Here is an 11,489-nt window from a genome sequence, read left to right as displayed (position 1 = left end):
ACCACCGCCCCTGTGTTGACACTATCTATGAGTGGTGAAGGATACACCGTGTACTGTGACGCCTCCAGAGTTGGCTTATGGTGTGTTTTGATGCAGAATGGAAAAGTAGTGGCTTATGCTTCAAGACAGCTGAAGAGGCATGAGCAGAACTACCCCACCCATGATTTGGAAATGGCGGTTGTAATCTTTGCACTAAAAATCTAGAGACACTACCTGTATGGTGAAGTGTGCGAGATATACATCGACCACAAGAGTTTGAAGTACATCTTCCAACAGAGGGATTTAAACTTGAGACAGAGGAGATGGATGGAGCTTCTGAAAGACTATGATTGCACCATCTAGTACCACCCTGGGAAGGCCAATGTAGTGGTAGATGCTTTGAGCAGAAAATCTTCTAACAGTTTGGCGCACATTTCAGTAGAGAAGAGACCATTGATTCAGGCAGTACATGAGTTAATAGATCAAGGTTTAATCCTAGATCTTTCAGATGAGGGGGTATTGTTGGCTCATTTTTCAGTGAGGCCAGACTTGCGGGACAGAGTTAGAGTTTCCCAGCACACAGACCAACAATTGATGAAGATCATAGAAAGAGTACAGCAAGGTGAAGATGGTGAGTTCGGGTTTGCCAATGATGGTGCCCTTATGCAAGGTTCTAGGATATGTGTGCCTGATGTGGACAATCTCAGAAATGAAATCATGCAAGAGGCACACTATACCCTGTACAATGTCCACCCAGGTTCCACCAAGATGTACCATGATGTGAAAGATAGCTACTGGTGGAATGGCATAAAGAGAGACATAGCAGACTTTGTGTCTAAGTGCTTGACTTGTCAGAAGGTGAAGTTTGAACATCAGAGACCGTCAGGGAAGCTGCAAGAGCTCCCTATCCCAGAATGGAAGTGAGAAATGATTGCTATGGATTTTCTGACTCGGTTGCCTCGTACCACGCGAGGATATGATTCAATATGGGTAATTGTAGACCGCCTAACCAAATCAGCTCACTTCTTGCCTGTGAAGACTACATATTCTGTGGCACAGTACACCCGACTCTATATTCGAGAAATAGTCAGATTGCATGGAGTTCTGGCTTCCATAATATCTGACAGAGGGCCCCAGTTCACTTCTCGGTTTTGGAGAAAGTTACAGGAGGCACTTGGCACACAGTTGAACTTTAGTACTGCTTTCCACCCTCAGACAGATGGACAGTCCGAAAGGACAATCCAAACATTGGAAGACATGCTTCGCATGAGTGTTTTAGGATTTTGGAGGTCAATGGGATGATCAGCAGCTTTGGTGGAGTTTGCCTACAACAACAGTTATCATTCCAGCATAGGGATGGCACCCTATGAGGCACTATATGGAAGAAAGTGTAGGTCTCCTCTGTGTTGGACGAAAATGGTAGAAGCGAAGGTGCATGATGTAGATCTAGTGCAGTACACTTCAGAGGTAGTTCCTTTAATCGAGCAACGACAAATTTCAAGATGGCGTAAGAGTTATGCAGACCCCAGACGGAGGGATGTGGAGTTTGCAGTAGGCGACTATGTATTCCTGAAGGTTTCTCCGATGAAGGGAGTGATGAGATTTGGAAAGAAGGGCAAGTTGGCACCTCGGTATATTGGACCTTTTGAGGTTGCTGATAGAGTTGGAGCAGTTGCCTACCGGTTGGAGCTACCACCCAACCTTTCTCACGTTCATCCCGTATTTCACATCTCCATGCTCAGGAAATACATTCCAGATCCTTCTCATGTACTATAGCCAGATGTAATAGAGCTAAAAGAGAATTTGACATTCGAGGAGTAACCTATAGCCATAGTGGTCTACCAAGTGAGACAGCTAAGATCAAAACAGATCCCTATGGTTAAGGTTTTGTGGAGGAGCCAGTCGGTGGAAGAGTGTACCTGGGAGTCAGAACGGGACATGCGTAGCAAGTACCCTTATCTGTTCAATGTGTAATCATGTACTTTATTCTGCCTTGTGTAAAATTCGAGGACGAATTTTCTGTAAGGGAGGAAGAATGTAACACCCCAAAAATTTTAAATTTTATTATTTTATGAGTATTATTGATATTTTAATTTTATTAAATTTTAAGAAATTATTTGAGATTTTTCGGATTTTAAAAATCGGGTTCGATTTTTTAAAAATATAAATTAAATGATTTTTAAAAATTAATTTAAAGACCACGTGGCAAAACTAAAAATATATTTGGAGTCTATGAATTTTTCTGAGTTTTCTGGAATTTTTTCGAAATTTTTGGATCTCATTTTCGGTCCCGAAGCAGAGTAAAAATTCAAAATTTTGTATCCTGAATAGAACAAACCGAATCGAACCGGACCGGATCGGACCGGCCTTTTCTTTTTCTTCTTTCCCCTTCCCCGCGCGCGTCCGACCTCCCTCCCTTTCTCTCTCTTTTTCTCTCTCCTCCCTCCTCCCCTTATTGCGCCGCCTCCTCCCCTGCCACCCCAGCTCACCGGCGCCCACCCCCAGCCGTCGCAGCCCATAGGCCACCACCCCAAACGGCCGGAAAACGCGCGCGAACGCCCCTCCCTTGCGCGCGCGACTTTTCGACTTCCCGGCCAAAATCCGGCCGATCCGGCCACCAATCGGACCGGGTCTTGTGTCTAAATTCATCTACTCGTCGAGAGCTTTCCATAGACACCAAGAACACCGAAATCCATCGAGCGGTTTGTCCAATTTTTACCCGGGAAGTTTTAACCCATTTTGACTTTCGGGCTAGATTTCTCGCAAACCGTGAACCCCACGAGAAAACCGAGAGTACCAGAGAGCTCCACTCGTTGAGAGCTTCGCGGGGATATAAATTTCAAAATTTTTAGACACTGTTTTTTGGTGGGTCCCACGGAACTTCGCAGTATTTTTTCGAGCATTAAATGAGCTTAGAAAATTCTAAAAAATTTATGTACTAACCCCCGTGTTGTGGGCTTCGTGTAGGTATCTTCAATTCGGGGAAATTAGACAGTTGACCAGATTTGTGAATTTCCGGCCAAACAGACCCGTTACCGAAAAAGTCTCCGAATTGGACCGAGGTTTTGGCTACCCCCCCATTGTCAGACATCCCGAGCGCGTCCCCGGAGTCGGAATTGGCAAAGGTAAACCCGAACCTTGCTTTTTCGTAATTTTCTAGTGCTTAAATAGGATTAAAAATCCATAAAATATTCGTGGTATCTCAGAAAATTATGATTCTTTTTGCAATAGCCTAGTAATATTGCTAAGGACCGCGGGGCAAAGTTTTAGAATTTTTAGAGCTTGTTTGGGTAGTTTTTGCAAAAATGATCAATTATAAGGACTAAATTGAAATTTTACATATTGTGATGGATGACTGATTTGATGGGCCCAGGAGGGGCTGTGTGATGTGATTAAGTTGTGGACATATGGATTGTGAATATAGAAGTGTGTTTTGAGCCATTTTGCAGGTTGGGTAGGTCCTAGGTATAAGGAAGACTCTGTCGGATTTTCAACACGACTTAGGACGTACTTGGTCTTTTCTTGATTTGTATTGAGTCATTTGTATTAAATAATTGTAATGTAATTGTCAGGTGAATCGGGACAGCCTTCTTCCTCCGCCCAGCCGCCACAGTGACCGTTGTCAAGTCTGTGAGTAAAATATTAATTTTAATTGTAATTTCACTATTATTATATGTTCAAGCATGCCCATGCATCACTTATATGCATATATCTATGTAGATAAACTTTAGACACGATTTATGTTGCATTCATAACTATGAAAGTGCCATGTATGCTGTTGTGGTAATGTGGAGCAGTGTGCGTGCGTTGGCGTGCGTGTGATGTGGTGTGGACTATGGATAGGACGGGTAGACACGGCTTGAGATCTTCGCTGGGACCCGGTCCTTCGAGGTAGTCACGGCTTGAGTTCTTCGCTGGGACCCCGATTTGGTTTATTAAGCGAAAGTCCGGCTTGAGTTCTTCGCTGGCACCAGGTTGGATTTAAGAGAGCTGTATAGGGGATCAGCTCCCATATATTATGATTGATACTACTGGGTGTGTGAGTGCTCCAAATTACCTTTTTGCTGTTATGATGTGAATTTATTGCTGATGATGCATTTCACTCTACAGGGTGCATTAGTTTCAGATAGTTATAGAGATTATGGTTAAAATTGATATTTTACTCTCTGAGTCGAACGCTCACTCCTGTTTAATATTTTTCCAGGCCACATGAGGATATTTTTGAGGTTAACCTGCTTTCTCCCTCACAGGTTATTTATTCATGTTTGTGTAATTCTATAAATTTCTAGTATTTCCGCATGTGTTAGGAATGTTTATTTGATATGGGTCTGTAAACTAAATTATTATTTTGAACCTGTAAACTTAATATTCTATGTATGTTTGATGGATTGGATGAGGGAGCTGAGCTCCCATTTATTTTTATGCTGATGAGTATGTGGAGGGTGAGCTGAGCTCCCCAATTGAGTATTTACTGTGTTTACAGGTCGGGTGAGTCAAAAACTCCCCGTTGGTAGATCCATTTTATGGTCGGACTCTATCCGGTTGATTTATTGAAATTGGGCCCAAATGGGCCTTAGAGTTGGGTTAAGTGAATAGTTAGGCTTACTACGGGCCTTGGGGGCTTTAGGCTGGCTCAGGTCCTAGTGCCGGTCCGGCCCATAGGTTGGGTCGTGACATTTAATGTTAGAAAAAAAAAAGTTATTTAAACATACACTTCCAATTTTTAGGAGGAAGCAGTTAATGTAAAGCAAAGATTGTGCTGGGCTTCATTTGTTTCATAGAAATTTTATATTTTTTAGTATTTAAGATATTTAAAAAAAATTAATAAAAAATATTTTTTTATAATATATATATATATATATATATATATATATATATATATATATATATGATATAAATATATATTATTAATTTTATATTTTAACCAAATAATGAAATATAGTTTTATAAAAAATATTTTTTATATATAAATTATTTTTTAAAAAATAAATAAAATTTTAGACATAATATAAAATATTATTTTTAGGACAATAACGTCTACATAGGGATAAACATAACAACATTCATTATTGCAAGCATTTTAAAAGCCAAAGAAGGTGAAGCTTCGTTCACAACAACTTGGAGTCTGTTTAGTATTATTGTTAAAATTATTATTTAAAAAATTATTTTTTTAAATATACGAGTTAGAAAGTATTAAAAAATAATTTAATATTAAATTTAATAAATTTTAATCATAAAAATATTAAAATTACAAAATAATTTTTTCTAAATAACTTTTTTTAACAATATCTAAAATAATATTTTTATTCAAAAAAGTAATTTCGATATTTCAAATGTAATGTCAAATAAGCACTTAGATTAATAATGAGACAAAGGGGAAATATAGAATATGATGATGGCATGTTTTAATCATACACATATTCCTTTCTTATTGTGTATAGCTAATCATTTATATTTTTGGTTAACTTTTAGGGTAATTAAAATTAGAAATCATTAAATTATATATGAAATCAATCAACGGCAGATATATCACATCACAACCCAATTTCACGGGCTGGGTCAATATTAGGTTTTGAGTCAGTTTAAAGCTCTCGAAGATTATAATAAGCCTTATTGTTCACTAACCCATGATCAGATCTAAAATCAAAGCTTAACACACAAAATGAAATAATATAAATTATTATTTCACAAATTTGAAGAGTCCAACTCAATTCAAATATAATACAATAACATGAGGAGCCTAACTCAATCTAATATCCAACACATTTAATTCATTAAATACCATTTCTTATATCCAAATTATATATTATTTATTAGTATCACAATAGAATTCTAAGAATAAAATAAATACATAATAAATAAATAATTAAATATAATAAAACTATTAACATTATCACAACCAGTGAAGGAAAATACAAGTTAGACTCCGCAAGAAAAAATGCTCCTCCTGTGACCTGAAAAAAATATATTGAATAAGAGTGAGTGTTCGACTTAGAGAGTTTAGATCTTGATTATAAATGTAATTTCTATAACTATTTGTAACTAATATAATTCTACTATGATATACATATTTAATACATATAATAAATAATTTACTCAATATTTACATAAAAAAATAATTTGAAACTACTCACATATTCAATACATCCCATCAATAAATATGAATTAAGGAATAATATGAGTAAGTACGCATATGCTTACAAATTCCAAAGGATAACTATAAGGGAAATACTAGCACTTACGCTGTACAAGTACTACACAAATTAATACAGGCATAAGACGTTGATCCCAATGATTTAGATAGCTGCGTGTTTGGTTTCATTAATAAGAATCGGGATCTGAATGAAACCTTTGATTCTTTAAATTTTATGAATCAGAGTTTAAACTAAATTTAGTTTTAAATTTAGCTCGATTCTAATTAATTTTTATATAAATTTTATTTTAGTTTCATTTTTTTTAATTTTAATTTCACTTTAAATCTTAATTTTTATACCTAAAATTATAAAATTTTTATGTTCATTTTAAAATAAAAAATATAATATTAAATTTTTAATATGAAAATTAATAATAAAAATATTAAAATAATAATATTAATATTAAAAAATATATTTCTCATAAGAATTTTATATTTAGCTAAATGATACATATATAATTAAAAGTTAAAAAATATATTATATAACTAATATGTGATTTTAGTAAAAAAAGTCTCAAAGTCAGATATTTTCAATTACTTATTTTAGGATAAATGAAAAAATAATTATTAAAAGAAATAATTTGGGTAAATAATGACCCGTTAACTAAGTCATTAAATGATTGCAGTTGAACGCAACTCTCAAGATCCCTGTCAACTTCAACCTGAGTTAAGATTATTTTGCTGATATTTGCAAGTATAGGGTCCGTTTGAGATTATAATATAAATTTATTATTTTAATTATTATTTAAAATATTTTATCTAAAAAAAAATTTTTAATTTTTCTATTAATTATTTTAAATTTTTATGATTAAAATATATTATTTTAATTTAAAACCAATTTTTAATTAATGTATTTAAAGAGTTTTTATTAATATCATTATTTAAAAAAAAAAATAAAGTGGATATAGTCAAATATATATATATATATTTTAATTGTGTTCTACTTTAGAATGCACGGATTAAAAAAAAAAAAAACTGTATATTTTGCAGTATATGACCAAAACAATTGGCTATTTTCCTTTTCAATGCAAAACCTTTGTCTATTTTCTTTTAAATTGTTTGTTTAAAATACATGGGCTCAAAAAAACCTCACAAATATAATCTGAGATGGGACCCTTTTCTGCCGCATAATCAATAAATCGATGAGCTAGAGTCCAGCACAGTTAGTCGATATGAAAATATTAAATACAATGACTGATAGAAAGTTACATATAATTTATAATTTTGCTAATCGCGGGATAAAAAGGTAGGGAGCTTTGCTTTTAGATGATAGTAAAGCAGTGGAATCAATGAATGCTGCTATGTATATCCAATGGAGGAATTATGGGGCAGTAGGGGCAGTGGCCCTTGTAGCAAAAACGGATAAAATAATAATAATAATAATAAAGACTATATTATAATTATATTGATGTGATAATGCTGCTCTCCTAACTAGATTAATGCTGGTCATTATCATAGTATAAATTTTTTCCAGTAATTTGATCCTTTCCAGTGTTGCTGTCTTTAAATCTCTTTCCATGTCAAAGGGGCGAGAATCCCAAATTGCTCCTTTGACATACTCAAAAGCTCTCAGCTAGTTTACACACAATTAAGAAACCAAATAAGAAAAAAATCCATCAGCTGGCATGAAGAAAGACAGATTACTGACAGGAAACTAAAAGCAATTGACAAAGCATTAATTCAAAAGAGGCTACCTTGGTTCTGAGAGCACATATTGCTGAAGCTGATCAAGAGCACAAAGGTCGGGAAATGAACTTATGTGACCATCTCTTTTGTGCTTTCTTCATGCAGTACAACTACTGCAACTGGTATTGATTTGAAGCTTTATCCATTGACCCATATCTTAGGAACAAACACCACACCATCTAATATCACTAACTTCTTCGACCAAAAATTAAAATAGAATAAAATAAATTTATTATGAAATCACTGAGGAGTGAAAAGATGCTTACTTCTTTGACAATTGGAGTGGCACCATAAATATTTTCCAAATTCTCAAGTGCAACATATTCTCCTTGAGAGAATTTCACGAGATTTTTCTTCCTACCAATGATCTTAACAATTCCATTTGGAAGAATTTCCCCTATGTCCCCTCAAGTGGCCAAACAACGAAAGATTTAGAACACAAGTTCAGCAATATTTTGTTTGATTGGAAAGGATATCTCACTGTATGAAACCACCCATCTTTTATAGATTCTCTTGTCAGTTCGGGATTCTTGTAATACCCTGCAAAAAAAGTCTTTCCTCTCACTCATATCTCACTGTAAGGAGGATTCCCAAGCGGATTGTAGCCCATCTCCGGCACCTCCTCCAGGCGAATCTCATTGGATACAGCTATAGACCCAACAGATCCTACCATACACATTTCATCTGGAAATCCAAAAGTGACTGGCCCACAGGTCTCTGTCAATCCTAAATGAACAAAAATGAGGAAAGCCATAGACAAACACAACCCCTCAGTATCAGAATAAAAAAACGTTCATGCTAGAAGTTAAATATTGTAAATAAGGGCCCAAGAATAATTTTTTCATTTCAAATTTTTTTTCTTGAGCAATTACATTAGCTAAGAGCACCATTTTGTTTTTCCTTCTTCTGCCCATATTTTTCTAGACACTGTCATGAAGATAGTCCTTCACCATATACTTGAATTATGGAAGGACATCATGCAACCCGCAAGAATAATTCCACCTCAGTGCTCAAGGCAGCGCCACCAGTAAAAATTAGTCGAAGATGGCCACCTAACTTAGCATTGACCAAACAAAATGATTTTAAAAAAATCAATGCTGAAAAGAAATAGGAAACTCAAGTGAACTTTTTTATAAACAAGTGCAAGACAAAGGCAAAATGTTGGAAATTGGGATCTATGCTTGGCCCATGCCAATGAAGCAGTCCCAACGATTCTAAAGCCAAAAGCCATACAGGTTCGAAGTGGATAAAAGATTCCATAATGTTGGAACTCGGAAAAGGGAAACTAGTAAGGTCATCCTTATAAGCTGCCGAGTGCCCAAGTGTGATCAGAATTTCAGTTCTGAAATATTAGGCAATTACAGCCATCTCTCTTCTAGATAGAGAGAAGAACGCAAGGCAACTACAAATGGTGAGGAGATGCAACCTTCCTGAAGGCTAACGAATCTGCCAATGGTGAAGCATATTTATGTTCATTGCTGAGATTCATCCGTGCAAGTTTGCTGTATAACACAAGGTACATTAACCTCATAAATCAAACAAATTAATAGAATCAATGGAAGATCACCAACTTACTATTTGTAGAGTGCTTCAAAATTTAACCTCCATAGAGGATTCAATTCTCTTAATCCCTTCTTTATACATGAAACATAGATGAGCCAGCCTTGATAAAATGTCATTCAAAATAATTCAAGATCAGAATATGCATATATAATGACAGTGGCCACGCCTTGGTATATTATTAGTTCAAGAACTCAAGGCGCACCAACTATAAGTGTTGGCTTCAGCTCCATCATGTCACCCCTCAATGCATTCAAATCCTTCGAGTAAGCCAACATAATTTTAAGCAATAAATTATGACTTATATGGAAATTGCAAGTGAACATTATGCATTCACTACCCTGTCATATTTTCAAAAATCTACTACCACCATCATTACCTCGTAGCATTGCCACCGCAAATCCAACTAATGTAATAATTTTATATTAATTTTACTTCTTTTCTCTTCTCCTCCTTTTTCCATGAACTGATTCCAAGTTCAAAAGTTACAAACAGTAAGGCACCAACTTACCCATGATAGAAGCCAACAGCAGCACCTTTATAGAAAAAGTATTCCTCAATAACACGAACAAACACAAAAGCAAGGGGCAGGAAAGACAGATACACATCGTCAACTGTCACCTATTTGGAAACACAAATGTAAATTCAAAATAACCAGAGTCATGGATTTAAGGGTGCATCCAATAATGTAAGCACAAGCAATAAGAGATCTTAACTTGTCTTCAAATTGTTGCATAAACAGATCAATGCCTCTCCGAAATTATTAAATATACCCGGTACATAAATTATTAATAAATTATTAAGTATAACCGATGTATATGCACCCTCCCTCACAATCATGTGAGATTCGCTCTTACATATTATCGTGAAAGAGGGAGCACTAATAGTACTCCCGATGTATTTAATAATTAGGCCTTTATAAAACTTGCAATCGTTTCATGCGTTAGCATAACACCTTTGGGATGTCCACTGGTGCCGCTTGTATACATTGCTGTGCAAATGCTAAAAGGTTGAGGTGGCAATATCTCTGAATGATGCAATCTCCCCTTATGGGTAAACTCTTGAAAATGTTAACCGTAATGAAGCGGGGAAAACCCAATGAAGTACTAAAATTATTAATATTATTATATTATTAATATTTTTTATATCACATTATTATTTAGTCAATAATTAAACTGTGTAGAAGTAGTGCAAGTGAGAGAATTATAGTATGGGTGAGAATTGTACTAATAATAATCTTTTCCTTGTCTCCCTTCCTCAACCTGGGCAGCAAAAATTTTCCTTTTTCCTTCTTTTGAAACCTGTATTCATTATACAAGTCTATAAATCCAGAGCAGGATTTAGGGAAATCAAATGCTTACAGAATACTGGGTTTGGCTAACATAAACAATTGAAAGTCATTTTAAGTTATTATACAAAATCTTTCCTTAAAAAAAAAAAAAAAGTTAACAACAGAAAATGCTGAGAAGGGGAAAGGGAAAAAAGAAAAAAAATAGGTGCCTGCTTGGACTCTGGTTCCGGTAGGAAAGAAGAGGAAGAGGAGGACGATGCAAAAATGGGGAAGAATAGGCTTGCGTTTCGTGCATGTGAAATGCAAGCCAGCATTACGAAGCTTCTTGGACGGTGAAAAAGCGATAATTTCATGTCTACTATGATTAAAATCTCCATTTCTGTGGAAGACGATCTTCAACTTCAACAAACAACAACTGTCTGCGTTTGTCATCATGATAACTCACTCAACCAGGATCAAGAAGAAAGAGAAATGAGGTGAGGCAACCGACGATAACAATTATGATATGTTGCAGCGAGGTTAACTTATCATTATTATTAGAGGTTAATGAGTGTTGTTGGATCAACGGTGGAATGTGAGAGTTCATTAATTTAAAAATGTGATTAGAGACAGGTAGGCTCGGCCGGCCGAATTTCATTAAGGTGGGAGAAATAATAATACAACTACGATCAAGGACATGAGCTATGAAATTATAAGTTCATTCCTCATCAATATAAAAAAAAAAAATAGAAATCACTTTCTTCTTGGGATTGAATTAAAAAAAAAAAATTCCAATAGTAA

At 35.2% G+C, this 11,489-nt stretch overlaps 1 pseudogene; it reads right to left on the bottom strand.

Annotated features, from left to right (window-relative positions):
- Window positions 1–7,458: 7,458 nt before the first annotated feature.
- LOC110634996 (long chain acyl-CoA synthetase 1-like) lies at window positions 7,459–11,141 on the bottom strand (annotated as a pseudogene).
- Between the last annotated feature and the right edge of the window lie 348 nt (window positions 11,142–11,489).

Source organism: Hevea brasiliensis, chromosome 9 (assembly GCF_030052815.1).
Source record: "Hevea brasiliensis isolate MT/VB/25A 57/8 chromosome 9, ASM3005281v1, whole genome shotgun sequence".
Lineage (NCBI taxonomy): Eukaryota > Viridiplantae > Streptophyta > Magnoliopsida > Malpighiales > Euphorbiaceae > Hevea > Hevea brasiliensis.
Note: the sequence above shows the minus strand (reverse complement) of the source record. Positions and strands in the feature narration are given on the sequence as shown.